We start from the raw sequence: 20,930 nt of genomic DNA, 5'->3' as shown, positions 1-20,930 counted from the left end.
CACCTGGCTGAGACCTCCAAGACTAGCCCTTGAAGAAAATCTTACCATATACCAAAATAACCCACAAAAAGCAGAGCTGTAGACATGGCTTACATGGTAGAGTGCCAGCTTGGCAAGTGCAAGGTTCTGAGTGTAAACCCTAGTACTGTCAAATTAATAATAATAACTATAGTAGTCAAATTAAAAAGGGATAATAGTGTGGCTCAAGTGACTAACAGTAACTGCCTAGTACACAAAAGACCAAGTTCAAACCCCAGTACTGACAGAAAAATATTTCATCAAATAGGGTTTAGGGGTTCTTTGCCAATCACAGAATATACAGTTGAGCGTCCTGTTCAGTACTAATGTGTACATGAGCATTCAAAAATTCAAAAATAAGATGTCCAAAATCTGAAACACCCTGTTTCCAAACATTTTAAACACACGGCACTCGGTCTGTATTACAATCTTTCTCTCATCAGCTGTCTCATGTGGTATCCTGAAGAAAACACTGGACACCCTCCAACTCCCTCAATGAAGTCATTGTTGAGCTTGTAGCCTTCCTTCACTTGCAAAGTTTGACAGTTCTTGTGGGGATACAACAGGTGTTTTAGATTTTGCTGTAAGTAAATCCATGTCAGCTCTAGGTACTTGTACAAGCAGCCCTCATCTAACTGCTTCAAGAAGCCCCTCAATGCACTACTCTCATGCATCACCCTCTCACACCCAAAGCTCTTTGTGCTTGAACATGATTCCTGTGGGTAACTGACAACCTCTGTCTTCAAGCTACCTTGTGAGGAGAGTCTTACAAAACATGCAAGTTCAGTGTTGACACTCAAGCTCTGTTCAGCACACAGGCAATTGCTCAGTCATCATTCTTACCCTCTGGCTGGAAGTTCTCATGTATCTTCCAAGAGGCAAGTTGCTAGGCAGCTAGAAGTACCTGATTTGGAGCAATCAGAGACTAGATCTTGCCTGGTTGCTAAGTTTACCAGATCTGCAGCCTCTGATATGCCTTAAACCCAGTGGTCAAATCCATGTGCAAAACAATTAAAATAACACAAATACCCACAACTACTGCTCCACCTGCATTCTGAGAAAAACAGTGGGGCCTCTTCTGCAGCAGAAATACACAATCAAATGCACTCTGTTTTCTCAGTCAGGAAGAACCCTCCTGTGCATGCTTACTGTGAAAACTATATCCCTGTCTTTTCTGTCACCTATCAGAAACAAAGACTTCAGTAACTCTCAGTATTTCTATGAATACACTCAGTAGCAACATTTTGATATCCTAGCAATTCCAAGGTCAAGATGGGGAGGGAGAGACCCAATGAAGCTCTTAGACTATCTGGCAGAAAAGGGACTGTGTCCCTAAATGTATAATTGGTGGTTTTTCAAAATGTTCATTAGACTCTTGTAATGCACTTTGCTAAATAAGTTAAATCATAAAATAATATCAACAAACATTTTTGCAGGCTTGGTGGCTCAAGGCCACCTCAGGCAAAGAGGTGGTGAAATCCCATATCATCAGTGAAAAACAACAAGTACAGTGATACACTCCTGCCATCCCAGCTACACAGAAAGAATAAACAGGAAGATCAAGGTTCATACCAGCCCAGCATAAATGTGAGAACCTATTAGAAAATAATCAAACAGAAAGGAAAAGGTCAATGGCACACTGACAGTTTTGTCAAGCATACAGAAGGACAATATAAATTTAATGTGGCTGATCATCTCCAATCAGGAAACGGCATTTTGTAGCTTCATCTGAAGTGCTGCTTTTAACTCTCTAATGCCTTCTGTGGCAATAGTGTGATGTTGTCTAACTAAAATTTAGGATGCATCATGAACGGAATCTGTAGGCACTAGTGGATATTGGAGACCATTTTGTATTTCCAGGTACTGTCAGTGTCCCCATTGCTTGCTCTGATCTTTATATTGTGGGAAAAGGAATTCCTTCATTCATCTGAAGCAAAATTCCTTTTCCTTAAGGAATGACAACTCTGTACACAATTCCCTCCAGAAGAGTAAGGGAAATTTTGTCTGTGCAAAGTGATAGCAAGCCTAACCATTCCTGTCCCAACCCTGGAGCCCCAGTCAAAAGGCCTACCTTCCTGTCATTTCTATTCAGTAAGAAGCCTTACTAGGGCTGTGGAGAGTTCAAAAGAACTGATGGTCTGGCTCTTACAACTTGTCAATTCCTGTTCTGCTCTCTCAATGGCCCAATAAGGTTTCCAGGGTTGCAGGCAGGTGGTCGCCATAGACTTCATACATCAGAATGATACAAATGATCTTTTACATTTACTTAAACCTTTACAAGTCTCAAAGTACTTTTGTGGTTATTTTAATTCAATCCTAAATATTAGCCTCATTTGGGGTTGAAAGAAAATAAGGATAAGAATAAAGACTCGGGGGGGCAGTATTATGAAACTCAGAACTTAAAATTGTCAGACAGGCATTGTACCACTTGATCCACTCCCCTAGCCCTTTTTATTTTATTTTTCTAGTATGTTCTTGCTTTTGTTGAAAGAGAACCTGAACTGCAATTCTTCAAGTTTTGCTTCTTTTGCAGCTGGGACAACAGGCCCGGCCGTACTATGCCCACTATTTATGGGTTGAAATGGGATCTCATGAACTTTATGTCTCCACTGTCCTTAAACTTTGATCTTCTCAATCTCAGCCTTCTGAGTACTAGCACTGACATAAATAATATATAGAAATAAGATATAGAAAAAAGAAATAAGATATAGAAAACACCCAGGTTGTGTCATGAATAAATGGCATATATATATATATATATATATGATAGTGATCAATAACAACACTACTCCTCTTCCTGCTTCTGGAACAACTACTCTAAACAATAACAACAACAGCAATAGTGGCTTATGTATACTGTTTATGAGTAAAGACAGCAGAAATTGAGTGCACAACATTACAAGAATAATACTTCAAATTTATTTTTTGCAACTTCTGTTCATTGTTCAATGACAAGGATCTCTTTTGAACAGCATCAGCTACATAATTTGTGGGGTCAATGGCAGTCACATGTGGTACTAATTCATCAAAAGTTATTAAGGCTGGGCACTGATGGCTCACAACTCTCATCCTATCTACACAGGATTTTGAGGCATGAATATCATAGTTCAAAGCCAGACTGGGCATAAAAGTGCGTGAGATTCTTATCTCCAATTAATGAGCAGAAAACCAGAAGTGCCATTATGGCTCAAAGTGGGAGAGCACTAGCTTTGAGCTGAAGAGCTCAGGGATAACACCCAGACCCTGAATTCAAGACCCATGATTGATAAAATAAAATGAACACTTATTAAGAATTTCAAGGCAGTGACCAAAAAGCATTAAATCAGGGAACCATCGTAGTCTCAGAGCCTTGTGAAAGCATGTGTCATAAGCCATGAAGTCAGCTCTGCTTATCAAGCTTCAAGGCATCCCATGAAAATGTGTCATCAGTTCTTATTTTCATTTCACAAAAACTTTTGGTTTTGTTGCCTCTTATGAATTTCTTATTATGAATACTATCAAACAGGATGCCAATGGCTCACACCTATAATCCTAACTACTCAGGAGGCTGAGATCTAAGGATAGTGTAAGGATTCTAGTCCAAAGGCAGTCCCCTTAGAAAGTGCATGAGACTCTCATCTCCAATTAACCATCAAACAAACAACCAGAAATACAGTTGTGGCTCAAGAGGTAGAGTGCTAACCTTGATCACAAAACCTCAGGGATAGTGCCTAGGCCCCAATTTCAAGGGCCAGCACCAACAAAAAAGAATAAACAAGAGGACTTTTACAGCTCGGTGCTAGTGGCTCACACCTATAATCCTAGCTACTCAGGAGGACTGCAGTTCAAAGCCAGTCATCAATTATCCACCAAAAAACTGGAGGAAAGTCTTCAATTATCCACCAGAAAACAGGAAGTGGTCCTGTGGCTTAAAGGGGAAGAATACTAGCCTTGGCTGGCCAAAGAAGCCCAAAGACAGCACCTAGACCTGAAGTTCAGGCCCCATGGCCAAACAGAGAAAGAGAGAGAGAAAGTATTATTATAATTGGAGTTCTGTGTCACATGTCCTGAATGACATTTCATTGATTCTTGGTATAACTAATATACTTCCTATGGAATTCAGACAAATTTTGCTGGTCCACTCAAATACTACGTAAAACAAAAGAAGAGAAAAAATCAAATCTCTATCCCACCATTTATAGGACCTTTTGTAAAACAAAACAGAATAACAACAACAAAATATATATTGGCTCATGCCTATAATCCCAGATAATCCAGGGACATTGAGATCTTACTGAAACTTGATATTTGAGGATCACATTTTGAAGCCAACCTGTATAGGAAGTTTCATGACATTATGGTCTCTAATTAACCACTAAAAAGCTGGAAATAAATCTGTGACTCAACTGGTAATAGAGTGCCAGCCTTGAACAAAAAAAAGCTCAGAGACAGGGCCCACACCCAGAGTTCAAGCCCCAGGACAGGTTAGGAAGAGGAAGAGGAGGAGCAGGAGGAGGAAGAGGAAGAGGAGGACGAGGAGGAAGAGGAAGAGGAGGAGGTGGAGAGGAAGCGAAGGGGAGGAAGGGGAGGAGAGGAGGAGGAGGAGGAATGGAAGGAGAGGGGAGGAAAGCAAAGGGGAGGGGAGGAAGGGGAGGAAAGGAAGAGGAGAAGGCAGGAGGAGGAAGAGGAAGAGGAAGAAGAAGAAAGTTTACATTGAATTCCATTTCATTAGAAATAATATACAGTCATCCACAGAGTTATGAACTATGGAGAAAAAATAAAATCATACTCACTTATGATATATTTTCCTGGTGCTGGAAGTTTGGCCTAGTGGTAGAGTGCTTGCCTATCATACACAAAGCCCTGGGTTTTATTCCTCGGTATCACATACACAGAAAAAGCCAGAAGTGGTGCTGTGGCTCAAATGGTGGAGCACTAGCCTTGAGAAATCTCAAGGACTGTGCCCATGCCCCGAGTTCAAGGCCCAGAACTGGCAAAAACATATATATATATGTGGGGTGGGAGGAGGGAAATGGGGACAAAAACATGAGAAAGGGTAGCAATGTTTGTGAAGTAATCACCTTCTAACTGGTGAATATAATGTAACCTATTAATTGCAATAAAATATATTTTAAAAACATATATATACTTTCCAGATTATGCTAATTTTACCAAATACACATATTACTAATAATGAATTGATGAAAGGTTTTTTAGTTGTTTGTTGTTTTGTTCCTTATGTGTTTTTGCAGAGATGTATGGAAGCTAAAAATACACACCTTTAAACATAAAGGTATATTACATTAGAGGGACCAGGAGTTTGGCCTAGTGGTAGAGTGCTCTGCTTAGCATGAACGAAGACCCAGGTTTAATTCCTCAGTGCCACATACACAGTTTGGCTCAAGTGGTAGAATGCTAACCTTGAGGAAAGCCCAAGGACAGTGTTCAGGCCCTGAGTTCAAGTCCCAGGACTGGCATAGATAGATAGATAGATAGATAGATAGATAGATAGATAGATAGATAGGCACTAAATTGGGGCTGGAGTGTGGGCTCAAGTGATAGAGTGCCTGTCTAACAAGCAGGAGAACAGGAGAGTCTGAGTTCAAAACCCAGTATTGATTTTAAAAAAGTCCAATTACGATAAAGGAATGGCTCCTCCTTAGCAAGTATGAGGCCCTGAATTGATGACAAATTAAACATAAAACATGAAGTTAGCAGGTCATCATGGCTTGTTCTTGTAATCCTAGTTTTTCCGGAGGCAGAGATTAGAAAAACTTTGGTTTAAAGCCAACTCAAACTAAAAGATCCCAAGAGCCCTTCTTAACTAATAGTTAACTGGTTGTCATCACAGTGATAACAGGAAGCATAAAATAGAATCAGGGTCCAGGCAGTGCAGAAAGCAAGACTCAATATCAAAATGACCAATACAAAAAAATGACTGGAAGTGTGCTTTGAATGTTACAACACTTGCCTAATGAGCATAAGGCCCTGAGTCCAAACTGCAGTACCACTAAAAGAAAAAGGGAAAGCAACAATGGTATAATTATTTCAAGGAGAAATAAGACTGTAAATGTACCTTGTTCCTTGTTTTCTTTAAAGATATTAATGCTGATTATCAAGTTTGTTTGGCAGCTTTATTTCATTACATGCAAAATGTGATGAAACCTTTTTACTCAAAAATATATAAAAATTCAAAAATAGAATGACAGGAGCAAAAGTACATCATATAGGAAAAACAACAGTGTGAAACACATAAAAATGTTCACATTCATTCACAAGTCTGATGTAAATTATATTACTAAAGTACATCTATTGGCAATAGGCTGCAATGTACAGCTTGTAATAAACGGCAGATGTTAACCTCAAGACAAGTGTGTGGTGGGGTGGTTGTTTCACAGTGAATTTATGAAGCAAGTATTTAGAACATGTGTAGATCATTTCTAGAGAACTGTCTGTGAATCCAAAGGTAGACTGAGGGAAGTGAAATTTGGAAAGGAAATTTTCATTTTATTTTTATTACTATTTTTATTTCAGAATATAGCAGAAAGCACTACAATGGGTGATATTCTGGTTTATGCCATAGGACAGATACGTAATCTTCAAATGGAGACAGTTCACAGCAAAGCCCAAATAGTGTACTTACTCAACATGGTCACTAGGTGGCAAACGCACACAGAATGTGAGGCCCTCTTCCATCGGGCTGTCAATCTTCTAGCTCCTATAAAAGGGGAAATACAAAAGAATGTCAGTAAAACAATTACAGGAGACATTTGTTTAGGGCCTGTCCATTCATCATGAGTAAACCTTTTACACTTCTCAGAATTTATGAAAGAAATATACTGTTTATGAAAGAAATATACTTCCTTAAGATATTACTAAATTAATGATTAGTACATTTAGAAATAATGTCCAGGAAGTGGTGCTATAGCTCAGGGGGTAGGGCAGTAGCCTTGAGCTGAAGAGCTCAGGGACAATGCTCAGGCCCAGAGTTCAAGTCCCCAGACCAACAAAAAGAAAGGAGGGAAGAAAGGAAGGAAGGAAGGAAGGAAGGAAGGAAGGAAGGAAGGAAGGAAGGAAGGAAGGAAGGAAGGAAGGAAAAGAAAAGAATGTTCAGTAATATCTCTGGAGGATATAATTATGTAGATTTACAATAAAAATCCAACCCAGCGAGCTTAAGCAGTTTGATGCTACAAAAACTAAAAATAACAGCAACAGCAGCAAAGTGTATGACATTGATTCATTTCATTAAATTTTCAAACAACATTGAAAGCTAAGTGCAAAGATTATCTGCATATTACAGATGAAAAATGTGAGAAAATGGCCCCAAATTACTGAGCTACTGAGTGACAGACCTGAGGTAAAAACTCTATGCATTTAAATATTAAAGTGTGACATTTCGATGGTGAATGGGGGCGTGCATATCAGCCTACATATTTTTCTGTATTTCTTTATATGTATATTCATATATATGTTTCAATGTGATTGCTTTCATTCTGTGGATGTGGGTGTGTTACATATATGTTATATGTATCTGTGTGCTTGGGATTTTTTTAGAGATCTTATGATAATTTTTCCACATCTACGTTTATGCTGTATAGTAACCTGAGTGAGCTTCAAAATTGTTGCTCTCTTAGAGGCCATGATTTTAATGAATATTAAGGTACACCTTCCTTTACGGAATGCTTGTGTTTCCTTTATATGTGATTGGATGTCTTGTTTTTCACAGACAAATCTGCGTGTGGCTATATGCATCTAGGTCTGCATTTCTGTTCACATCAAGATTAATTTCTACAGCTGGGAGTTTGGCCTAGTGGTAGAGTGCTTGCCTATCATGCACAAAGTCATGGATTTGATTCCTCAGTAGCACATACACAGAAAAAGCCAGAACTGGTGCTGTAGCTCAAGTGGTATAGCTTTGCGTTGCAAAAGCCCAAGGACAGTGTCCAGGCCATGAGTTCAAGCTACAGGACTGGCAAAAAATGACTTTTCCTGTATGCATCTATAGATCTATGTTAGCACATGTTCACCTGTGTTCTGAGGTTTGTGGTCTAATTATGTGCAAGTCTGTGTAGTATTGCCTGATTCTAAATGTGGCATTTGGTGTGTGTTTGCACTGTGAAGATTTTAAGTGACTAGCTCTAAGTCTGGGTGTGATGACAGCTTGTGTTGATACAGTAGGACTACTCTGTACAGGAAATTCAGTCTACACCAAGATGTAATTATCTATGTTGTGAGTATGCCATTGTGTAACTACTTGTCTTGAGTTGTGAGTCTTTGTGTCAAATCATGGCTTGTGTTATAGATATGTTTGTGTGCTAGAATATGTCTGTGTTGCATAAAATATACCATAGCATGTTATAATCATGCACATTTTTTGTGTACCGTATGTCATGCACTGATGTGTGGTGATGTGACAATATTCTTTGTATTGTAGGAGTCTGGGTGTTGGGACATTGCTTAATTTACTGTGGAGAGAACCTAATATGGCTATGTCCATGCATTGTGATTTGATTGTGGGTGTACATTTAGGAGAAAATTGAAAATAAGGTGGCAATTACAGTGTCAATGATTCCCAGTGCTTGAACTCAGGGCCTGAGCACTGTCCTTGGGCTTTCCTCAAGGCTTTACCAGTGAGCCACAGCACTACTTCTGGCTTTTTCTATATATGTGAACCCGGGTCTCCATGAATGCTAGGCAAGCACTGTACCACTAGGCTAAACTCCAGTCCCCAATGTCAATGAATTTTTTTTTTGCCAGTCCTGGGCTTGAGCTCAGGGCCTGAGCACTGTCCTTGGGTTTTCTCAAAGCTAGAGCTCTACCACTGGAGCCTCAGCACCACTTCCAGCTTTTTTTCTATGTATGTGGTACCGAGGAATCGAACCCGGGTCTTTATGCATGCTAGGCAAGCACTCTACCACTAGGCCAAACTCCCGGCCCCCTGTCAATGAATTTTTAAGGTGTTGCTAGAGTGAGTTCGTATATTGTCTGTTGTGCTTAAGTGGTAAGTCAAGGGTGGCTCAAGAGGCAATCTATACAATTTAGGTAGAGATTAAATCTGTGGTTCAACTCTGTTAGAGTAATGTGGATGAGAGAGGCATATATTTTCATTGTAGAATGTATTATGTGCATTTTGAAGACAACCTACACCATGAATAAAATTTTGTGTTTGTAGAGAAATTCTCCTGTCATAGGCTACATCTGCCCCCTTGTAATCTGTACCAATATCTTATGAAGCCAGTTTGTCAAATGTCACACATGTCTTCTTGTTGTGTGGGGAGAGTTTGTGAATTAACTTGGATGTTTGGGATTTTTTCTTCCCACGGTGGATAGCTATATGCTCAGAGTGAGCCTGTTACAGAAATATGTTTCTACTGTGTAATTTACCTGTGCATTATAGTTCCTTTGTTGGTTCTAGGTGGTGAGTCCAGGCTTTGTAAGGCATGTCTTCTTATGGTAGGTTCATTGTAGGCAGTGTCGTGAGGCATTTCCATCATAATCTGAAACAGATGTTCTTTGAAACAAAACATTGTAATGATAATATTGGTGTATTCTGGAGCAAGTGTTGGCATTCTATGACTTCCAGCATGGTGATGAGATTCTAAGGCTGCCCTGGGAGACTTATGTCATGAAGCATGTGCCACATAGTCAGCTGGTTTAATATTGATTGAGTGATAGTGTAGAGATAATGGAAAATTTCTGGTACTGTAAAACACACATGGATTTTTATAGTGAATCTTGGGGTTGTTTGGAGATATATGTGATGATTACAACATATTATAAGGTTTTTCTTTGGGTTTAGCTACTACACGGTATAAAAATACCATATATAGGGACAAAAGGCTGTGCATTGTAGAATTAGTTTGGAGATAGGATAAAGTCCTTGAGAAACTCTGGTGGGTTGCTATGTATGCTATTTTAGCTGCTTCTAACTATTTGCATCTTACAAGGCACATTTGTATACAGGAATTGTGGGAGAAGATATATACTTTGGATCATGTGTTTTGATGTAATTTGGAGTGCTGTGTGGTAATCCTAGACATTGGAAAGTAAGTTCTATAGCACTATGTCTCTCCATTATTTGAGGGCTGCGTAAATAATGAAGGTTGACCATATACCATATGTCCAGAATTTGCTACGTTAGTCTCTGATTCAGGTAAATAAAGGTATATGGGTGAGGTCTGTATATCATGTATGTATGTATGTATGTCATGTATCATTATGTTATGTATGTTGAATTTGTATGTCATTATGTATATCTTGTGTCCGTATGAATATTTTGTAACAAGCGTTCAGGTAGTCAAGCCTATCTGGACAGTGTAGGATTTGTTCAAGTGGTTCCATATTTGTGTATGCAGTAAGACAAATATGGGTATTGTGGAGATGCAAAACTATTTTCTTAAGTCAGTACGTGTGTTATAGAAAGAGTCTGTATGTTGGGGTGCATGTGCTTGTGTGGTAGCAACTGTATTGTGTTTGGCGGGAACAATACAAATTTGCTATGTAAATTTGCATAGTGTGAAGTATTATGATATCCGGAAGTTGTTTTGCCTGGTGCACAAATGTGGGCCTTTCGATGAGTTATGGGGCTTTGCACAGTATGTCTGGCTCTTGGGAGGCTAGACTGGGTGAGGATACAAGGATAGATTTGGTGTTGTGGGGCCAGTATGGGTTTCATTAGGTTCCAATTCATGTGAAGTGAATCTGACCTTTCAAAGTGAGTCTGAGTGCTGTAGGATAAGTTTGAATATCATAGGCTAAATTTAAGTATCATTATATTATTCTAAATCCTCTTTAGGGAATATATATGTGTGTGTGTGCATGTATGTATGTGCTGAAGTTTCTGAAGTTTCTATGTGTTGTGCATGATTTCTGTGAGATTAGAGGAAATATTTGCAGGCCTACTCTGCATGTTGGGAGAGCATGTCATAGAGAAATGTAATTGTGCTCTGAAGCCAATTATGTTGGTACTCTGTGAGACATGGCAGCCCAGGTGTCCTGTGGCACGTCAGGATATTATGGGTATCTAAGTGATACTATATTCATACGATGAGCACTGATGTTTCAAGTGTTCTGAAGTTTCTCAGACTTTTGTTATCTGTTTTCAGATTGCGAATGCATGAAGATGTATTTTGTGTATGTGCGTGCGTGCGTGCGTGCGTGCGTGCGTGCGTGTGTGTGTGTGTGTACTGGCCCTGGGGCTTGAACGCAAGGCTTCAGTACTGTTCCTGAGCTCCTTTTCTTCAAGGGTAGTACTCTATCACTTGAGCCTCACACTGACATGGCTTTTTCTGAGTAGTTAACTGCAGATGAGTCTCATGGACTTTCTTTCCTGGGCTGTCTTCAAACCACAACTCTCAGATGTTAGCCTCCTAAATCGCTAGGCTTCTAGGCATGAGCCATCAGGACATGGCAAGAGGCTGTTTTATAGAACTTGACTGGTGCTGTGGGGTACATCTAAGTGTCTTGGGAGAAGTCCAGTTTTATGTGACAAACCTGGATGGCAAATACTAAGCCAGCACATTGTTACATACATGCTATCCAATATTTGTCTGTCCTGGGAGGCTAGTGTTTTCATTATAGAGATACAAACGTATCTATGGGGACTAGATATGGGTTAGGATTACTTTAGGCCTTAGAGGTGTATCTATGCTGCAGGTGTTTACTTTGTGGTACTGGGCTATCCCTACAGACTGAGTGTGGACACTCTGAGGAAGTCAGGGTATAATGAGGCATTGCAGTACACTTATGGTTTGTATAAGTAGGACAGTGTGTTTTTGGATTTGATTCTATACCACCTGTGTTTTGTGGAACAGGTCCACAAGTCCTAGTTCCTTGTGTTGCAAAGCTAGTTTGTTCGTTGTAACCAAATTTATGTGGTAACAGTGGTAGCAGTATGAATTGGGGAATTGTCTGTCTACGTGTGGCATGCTGTATCTAGTTATTTTATATAGTCTTACCATTGGGGTCCAATTACTGGAGAACTAACAACATTAATAACAACAACAAGATTAGCTAATAATAATAATATGAATTATTTACCAAGTACTTCCCTAAACCCTTTAGAAGCACTAATCCATATATTCCTTTTAATTGCTGCATATTATAGGTACCACAATTGTCCTTAAAACACAGATGAGCAAAGTAAGCCACAAAGAGGTCAATAAACCTTTTGAAGGTCACAAAATAGCAGTGATAGTATATAGAAGATTTGAACTTGAACAGTTGGATGTCTGTATACAACCTTTCCACTGCACAGGGAAGCTAGGTGTTGTGGGCAAAGTTTTGTGCTACATGGATGTATACTAGGTTTGCTCAGTTAGTCTTCTGTGTATGCTTGGTCACTAGAGGGTGGGATTTTGTATTGTAAGCCTGACTGACTGGAGGTTTAAATGTAAGTCTGAATGTTGTGGGATAAGTTTGTGTGTGTGTTGTCATATGTTGCTATGTATTTGGGGTCTGTGTTTGATGGCTATCTGCATGCTAGGACTTATTTAGGTATTAGAGAGCAAATCTGGTTGGTGTAGAGCATCTGTATGTCAGTGTTTTCAGGTAAGTCATATTTATGGGAAAGTTATAAGATGTGGGACATGTGATTCTTAAAGGATCAAGTATGAGATAGGAGTAAGCAAATGTGTTATAGCAAAGGGGCCTTTACATTGTAATAAGATACTATATATATCTAGGAGTTTAGATTTAGAAGTATATATGTGAATAATCAAGAAATCCATATACTAGAGGACAAAAGTCTGTGACAAACACCTTTGAGGTATTTGTGTGATAGTGAGAATACCTACGAGTATAGGATATATTATGGGCCATTACCTGTGGTGAAACTGACTGTTGTACATCTGGTCTGACTGTTATGAAATAGGTCTGTGTATTATGGAATGAGCTTATGTGTTCCATTGTGTACTCAATTTTCATGAGTGGCATCTGTTTTAGAGTTGTGTCTGTACTATCTAAGGTGTGTGGTATTCCATTCTGGTATCTGTGTGCTGCAAAGAACTTTTGGAAGTTCTGGAAGCTAGCCTAAGTATTATGTGGTAAATCTGTGTTGCTCGATAGCTGTAGATATTTAGGCCCTTACTGTGTTAGTAGTTTGGTAGTAGTAGGAGCTGGTAATTGTAATTCAGATTGTTCTAGTAGATTAGTATTGTAGTAGTAATAATTAACATTAATCTAGCAAGATAAATTACTCTAGTAGTTCCTATGGGACAGGCACTAAACCTATGTTGATTAATTTATCATTGACAATGAACATTTTTAATACAATGTTGGTGATCAAACCTACTCCCGTGTATATGGAAGACAAGTACTCTAACACTATGTTACATCCCAAGCCTTTCTTTTTTTTTTAATGAGACAGGGCCTATGTACATAGATCAGGTCCGGTTTAAACTTATTTAATTCAGGCTGGCCTCACACTCAAGACCCTCCTGTCCCTGTCTTCCAAGTGCTGAGTTTAAAGGAAGGTACCATCACCCCTGCTGCAGTAAACCTTAGAAGTTTGAACTGTTGTGTTTGTTTCATAGATAAGCAAATTTAGAATCATGACCACTGCTGTATTTTCTAGAAGCTGGATTCATATTTCAGTGCAATTGTTTTTGTTAAGATAAAGTGACATGCTTTGTAAAATATAATGTTAAACTAAAAGAAAAAAAAACGTGAGAAGGGACATCAATGTATGAGAAGTAATGCTCATACTACCTGGAGAATGTAACCATAACTCCTCTATACATTATCCCAACAAGAAGAAAATAGAATAAAATATTAAAAAAGAATATTCAGGACCTCATCTCCCGAAAAGGCATAATGGACAAAAGTTACTAATTGTTCACACAAGAACAAAATTTAAGAAAAAAGTGGCTCTTGACTATCTGAAGAGTTCGTAATGCCTTCTTACATTAAGAGAAATGGTGATGCTGAGCACTGTCTTACTCCTATAATCCTAGCTTCTTAGGGGGCTGACACCTACAGGATGGGGTACAAAACCAGCTAAGCAGAAAAATCCAGAGACGTATCTTCAGTTAACACACAAAAGACCTGACTGGGAAAATGGCTCAGGTGGTAGAGTGCCTGTTTTGAGAAAGCAATATGAATCTGAAACATCGAAAAGTATTTCCCAGGAGGGGTGGGGAGGATGCGAAACGAGGGCAAAAACATGACAAGAGGTATCAATGTGTGAGAAGAAATGCACCCACTACTTGACGAACCTAAGTGTAACCGCTCTATACATTACCCTGACATAAAATAAAAAAGAAGTAATGTGCCTAATACTTGACGAATATAATTGTAACCCCTTCATCACCCCAACAATAAAATAGAATTGGGAAAAAAAGAAAATACACTTACCTTTGGTTATATAAACAGTAAGGGATGGGATCTGGATTCAAATTCAGGTAGTCTAGGTCCAGAAGACTTATTCTTAATCTTTACACAAGCAGTATCTCTTTGGTAGGCCAGTTGTAGCACATTGGTAAAGCATGTCTTCCCATCATAATAGAAATAGTTGTAAAGTAGGTGGAATGCATGTTTTCTAAGTCTACACCAAGAGAAAAGTTATATTCATTGCAGGTTTTTATATTGTAGAGTAAGATCTGTGTTGTGATATAATTCTGTTTTGTCAAAAAAAATCTGTATGTTTACAAGTTTCCTTGGATTTTAAGGCATGTTATATGTTCAATGAGTATGTTTCTGGAATGAGTCTTTGTCTCAAATGTTTTTTTTTTTTTTTTTGCCAGTCCTGGGGCTTGAACTCAGGGCCCGAGCACTGTCCTTGGGCTTTCCTCAAGGCTAGATCTCTACCACTTGAGCCACAGCACCAGTTCCAACTTTTTTCTATATATTTGGTACCAAGAAATTGAACCCTGGTCTTCGTGCATGCTAGGTAAGTACTCTACCACTGGGCCAAACTCCCGGCCCCCAAATGTTTTATATATGCATTTAGGTTGAGTCTCAGTGTTCAGCAGTGTTTTCATGAGTTTGTGGACCAAGTATGTATATTGATGGGACAATGTGTGGGTTTTGTGGAGTTTTGTGTATGCATGGGTATAGGCAGCAGTTGTTATGCTTTATGATAACTTTGATTTACTTGACAAATGAAATAATGTATCTTGGGCACACTGAGGTATATTCTGGGCATTTTAGTGGTGGGCTGTTGTGTTGCAGGATAAGTGAGAGGACTGTGGGTCACATCTATGGTGGTGCCTGAGGGGGGTTCTGAATACTTCAGAGGAAGATGAATGTGTCAAAGGTGAATGTGACTAGGGCCAGGAGTTTGGCCTAGTGGTAGAGTGCTTGCCTAGCATGCACAAAGACCCAAGTTCAGCCCTGAGCTCAAGCCCAGGACTGGCAAAAATAAAAGGTGAATGTGTCTATTTGTGAAAAAAATCTTATGTGCTGTAGTGCCAATCTGCACGCTGTGCTGGCATGTTAAGCAAGGTCATGCATGCCTATGTATCACAGAATGTGTCTGAGGAATATCAGGTTATTTGAGGTGATAAAGGACCATGGTATGCTCTGTGACCATGAGTATAAAAGGAGATTCAGATGCTGTAGTGCAAAAAGTGCCCATAGGCAAAGTGTTTGCATTGTATAGTGAGCATATTCCTTGAAAAGCAAATTGGCACAGTGAAGAATAAACTTGTGTGTTGTAGTGCAGTCTTACATATGAAAACATTGTGTGTATGCACATGTGTGCATGTTACAGCATGACTGTGGTATCTGATTGTAGTAGAGTGAACTAGTCTGAGGGCCATGGGAAATACCTCTACTGTGTACTTTTAAGTATGCATGACCTGGGAAATATCTGTGTGGTGAGATGAATCTGTATCCTGTATCATCTGAGTTTTGTGGTCATTATCTGTGTGTCATAGGGTGGGTCTCTCTGTCAACAGAGTCTTGTGCCCTTGATGAGACTCCAAGCATGTTATGAGTCTGTTTTCTGAAAGGAAAATCTGCAACATATAGGTAAGATTCTGCATGCTCTAGAGTGACTGCATGCTGGGGACGGAGAGTGTTCTGCTGTAAGAGTTACCATGACAGAAGGAAAGACTGTATGTTGTGGGGCATGGCCTATTGCAAGGGTTGGCATATTGCGAGGAGTCTGTGTGCATAGGAGTTGTATCAGCCAAGGCTTGGGTTGGTGGAGTATGTACTAGAGAAACGGTGTATCATGAAGAGATCGGTATTCCATGGAGGGGGTATTTTGTAAAATAGGGAGAGTCTCTGGGCCATATGTGCATATTGTAGGGAGGATATATGTTATATGAGTCAAGTATGAATGCTGTGAGATAGAAAGGATCTGTAATGCTGCAACTGTCTGTATTTCATAGGTAAAATCTTTATGCTACAGCATGTTATGTTATGTTATGTTGGGCACATTAGTGTCCTTTGCATGGAACTCTGTGCTGAGGAGAAACTTTTGCCTTTGGAAGTGACATGACATGAGAAATATTCCTGTAGCATGTGGGCAAATCTTTTTACTAGTGTGTACACATGTGCTTTGGGGCAGGGGTATAGGCTAAGGCTGTGTGCTGTGAAAAAACACTGCACACTAAAGGGGTAAATGCATGCTTGTATTCTTTGGCTAACAGGAGCATGAGAGGATGACTTGCATACTGCAGTGCAAATCTGTTCCCAGGAAAGTCTACAAATAATAAGACAACACTTTTTTCATGATTAACACCTACTACTTTTCTATAAGTGTTCATTTTACTTTGAGGAAACTAAGGCACAGAAAGACCTAGGCAAATTCCCACATGTCATGCAACCAGCAAGGGGTGCAGATTCGAAGCCAGGTAGTCTGCTTCCTGCACTCACAATATAAGGATTCCTTAGGGTCCTAAAAACAACAGGTGCTTCAATATTGAAAAGGCCTTGGAGTCAGTGGTAGAAATATTCAGTGCAATTAATTTCAAAGGAAAAAAGAAAACAGGAAAAGCTCAAAGCCGTCCAAGGATTTAACAAATATGATCTATTGCATACATGCAGTATTGATGGCAGTTTAGCACAGAAAAGCTGACGTCATGTCTGCAGAGTATGTTCTTCAGCCACTGCAGACACCCAGGACCCCCTCCTCTGGCCTCACAGCCGCATTCTGTTACTGCAGAAGAGTCATTGCGCATGCTTGGGTAAGCTCCCGTTGCTAGGGAAACCAGTCTCCAGTCATAAACAAATCAGACTAATGCGGCAAGTGGGGAAATGACTGGAGCTGTGTCTATGAGCCAACAGTCCTGTGTAATAACAACAGACAAGGAAGCCTCCCACTCAATACCCCCCTGCCTTTTCCCTCCAGGAAACAGCTGGAGGCCAGGGTTAGAGGTTCACAGAAAAAAGAAGGCTGTGTTAGGAGGCATAGGGTTCAACAGAAGGGGGAAATACTCCTGTGAACAACATTTAATAACCACCTCCCACTAAAATATTCCATGTGTTATGACCTGAGACTTCCAACTGCAGTGAAAAGTGCTGAACCTTTGGAATCCAAAGAGATGGCAGCAGTGGTAGCATGCTTCATTCTTAAATCCCTAGACCCTGCTGCTGTCAGCAGCAGGCCAACATATGTTAGTACTTCTGCTTTCATACATCTCTTACATTTATTTGCCTTGTGTGTCATCCTAGAAAATTCCAGGAATGGAATCCAGATATCTGTCTTGAATACCTAAAGAGCAGAATAAAAGTGTTTAAAGGAAGAATGTTACAACCAGCAAAAACCCCTGAGCTATTTCTTTTTAAACATACATGTGGGATATCATGTGAGTCCCAAGGAACAGAGTATTTGAAATCGTGGTTTCATATACTTGATTACTCCATTTTTACTTGTTAAAACATAGGACAAAAATCACATTTTTAAGTATTTAAAATGAAAAAACAATCCTATTTAAAACTTACTGTCCTAGATTGCATGACCCTAGGATTCTTGAAAGGCAGAAACTAAGTGTGCTGCTTTAACAGGCTGTCAGACATTCCAAGGAGGTAGAAGTAGTGTTGTGGAATGTAATCACCTTGAATGGAAAGAAAATGGCCGACCTGTGGAAAACTACAACCCCATCTAATGGGAGAACAGCTGTTGACATTTCAAATCAGTGCAAGAAGGTCGGCTTATGCAATGAGTAATGCTGAAACAATTGGTGACCTATTTGGAAAACAACAGAAAATTAGATTCTACTTTATACCACATACTTAATTGAGCTTGAGGTGGAATAAAGAAAAGTATTTTTTAATGAAAGTATCAGAGAAAAATCAGGTAAATACATGTATAGGTGAATATAAGAAGGAAACAAAAAATCAACAACTGGCAGATATAGACTATGTAAAAATATAAAGCTGTACAATTTGAAAGCATCACTACTCACTATAACTTTTGAAAAATAAGCAAGCAATAACAGGAAAATAATATTTGAATAACATCTGATGAGTAAATTAGTGGATAAGTATGACAACAGAGGCTAGACATTAAATTAGGTCATACCATTTAATCCAGGAGTTCCACATCTACGAATTTATCCTAAGGAAAGAAAAACCAGAAAAGCATATAGAGATTTATATTAAAAATGTCCTTAAATCACTTTTAACAGCAAAAATGCTCATACATACATTCAATAATTGACATTCAATGAGACACTCAGTTAAAATTATGCATCAAACACACATTTTATAGGATATTTTAAAATACAGAGAATTCATACCAATATATTTAAAACTAAAGGGGCATATGACCTTCATTTTGTATTAAATGTTTCTATGCATATGCATATACATTTGTATCTATTCAAGGAAAAGAGACATGACAGTAAACATGGTACCCTAATTAACTCTGAGTTTTGGGTTCTGAGTAATTTTTACAGTCATGTACATATTTATAAATGTTCTACAATGACAAAGAGGAAATCAGAATTTTACCTAAGTATTCTATATTAAGCATATAAAATCACTGAGAAGTGCAGAAAAGAATGTGTATGAACAAAGACAATGAAAGGCAAGTAGTAGTTACAAATATAAACCAATGGAAGAGTACAGAAGATGAACCCATTATCTACCACTGCTTGATTATAGTATTATTTGCATGTTTGTATGTATAGAATTTCCTGTACAAGATGGAGTCCTGGAAATTTTTCTCCACTACACCAGAGAATGGTCACATGTTCCTGGATGCGTCAGTCACTCTGTTTGCCGCAGTGCTCTGCTCACACCCCCTCCCTCTGCCTTCAACATGCTCTTTCCCTTTCCCCTGCAAAACACACTACCAGCAGACATGTTCAAGTTTGGAAATAGCCCATCTTGTAGACTTTTTAATAAGCTTTTTCATTCTCAATTTTCCTGTATAATTGCTATTTCATACTGTATGTCAAAAACCAATCCATTTTTTCCTTCCTTACTATTCAAGTGTCAAAATAATCTGAATTCCAAATTTTTTAAGGTACCATTTCATATTTTTCCTGTTTTCTTCTAGAACTTGGCCAACAGGAACATATACATTTCAGGCATAGTTCAAAAGCAAACCTAGAAGCTGTATCTATAGGAATCTCTCATATGTGCTCATATCCCTCTTCAAAAAAAAAAAAGAAGAAGCACCACGAACATTCTGTCTTTACTGTGCAAATGGATATCCAACATGAAGGCACTGTCGCAATATTTCAATATCTGTTATTTATGTTTCATGTTTTATATCTCCAAATCAAATTTTCATCTTTCTCTTTCTCAAAACCTTCATCTCTCACATGAAACCATTAACATTAATATTATTACGTGCTACGCTCTTTCCCAGGTTCTCACCCATGCAGATATTTCTTCATGCATTCTTCTTAATTTAAAAAGAAGTGAAACATAGTATCTCTTCATGCATTGCAAAATAATAGTTTTCTCATGCTCTCAACAGCACTGAGAAAAGAAATCAGATCTGAGAACATCTTGCAATCGTAACTACCATTTCATCATGTCTAATCCAAACACCAGAAAGCTGAGACACCATTTTAGTAACATGTTCATTAAATCTTATTTTGGTAAATATTTCACCAGAATTACAAGGGAAAGGGTCTGTATATCTTTCAAGCAACTTATTCATCATTTAAGAAGCAAGCCTTAAACTAGAAACGTGACTGTGCAATGTGTAGAATTTTAATTCCTTTTTCTAGTGTTACTGACTACAAACATTCCTATACAGATCTCTATTATTCAATTCCCTCAAAACACCTCACTTGCTTTAAAAAGTAGAGCCTCGGCAACTATTTTATGAAAGCTTTCTCAGCTACTTACCAGTTGCGTGCTCTCTGCCTCTCCAGCAGCTCTGAGACTGTGTGTCGCACTGAAGGAGTGGGAGGGGAAAACAGCAGCGCAACAGCCACTTGAAAATGAGCTGTGCTCTGAGGAAGGGATTAGCTCAGTAGAGAGAAATGAAATGCCTTGAGATTGCTCTCAAAAATCCTCCCAAACTACAAAATCATACTAAGCATCATATGTTAAAATGTGCACTCTCATCAAAGGATTGGATTTAATGGTTCAACTTCACACCCCAAAACTACTTAAAGTGCCTTGATTTTTTGAGGAACCCCTACAAGACCATGGACTTTTGGCTCTCCCGTCTCCTAGCAACATTCTCATTAATATATTTTTTTCTGCAGTAGTCCTACTAGGCATCAGAGAACACTGACAAGGTCTAAGTCTCTGATGAGGAGTATTCCATTTTGCTGTTCCAGATTTTCCATGGACAATAAGGAAAATGAGAAATTCAATAAGAAATTATCTAAGGGAAAATTTCTGATGCAAATGTCATTCGAAGTAAAAAAGCAGAGGGTGTTCTCATTCTGTCTTGATGTATTGTGGCAGTAGGCCCTGGTGAAAAAGAAATACCTGTAATGTCATTGAATTCGGGCCTTGAAAGCATTAAGAGGATAAATTTGATGTTGTTTATAGTTTTGCTACAATTAAACAATGGG

General features: G+C 38.9%; 1 long non-coding RNA gene across 3 annotated transcripts in view; it reads right to left on the bottom strand.

Moving 5' to 3' along the window:
• Positions 1-20,300, bottom strand: part of LOC150041625 (uncharacterized) — a 45,740-nt gene extending 25,440 nt beyond the window's left edge. For 2 of the 3 annotated variants that reach the window (XR_016533798.1, XR_016533797.1), the window contains exons 1-6: positions 20,251-20,300; positions 18,467-18,502; positions 17,590-17,656; positions 14,350-14,539; positions 9,382-9,508; positions 6,641-6,715 (exon numbers count right to left, since the gene is read on the bottom strand). This is a non-coding gene — a long non-coding RNA (uncharacterized LOC150041625). Of the gene's footprint in view, positions 1-6,640; positions 6,716-9,381; positions 9,509-14,349; positions 14,540-17,589; positions 17,657-17,999; positions 18,131-18,466; positions 18,503-20,250 lie in introns of all 3 variants that reach the window. The other variant, XR_016533799.1, reaches the window with a different exon arrangement.
• Positions 20,301-20,930: the final 630 nt, after the last annotated feature.

Source organism: Megascapheus bottae, chromosome X (assembly GCF_031878675.1).
Source record: "Megascapheus bottae isolate mThoBot1 chromosome X, mThoBot2.hap1, whole genome shotgun sequence".
NCBI classification, from domain to species: Eukaryota; Metazoa; Chordata; class Mammalia; order Rodentia; family Geomyidae; genus Megascapheus; species Megascapheus bottae.
Note: the sequence above shows the minus strand (reverse complement) of the source record. Positions and strands in the feature narration are given on the sequence as shown.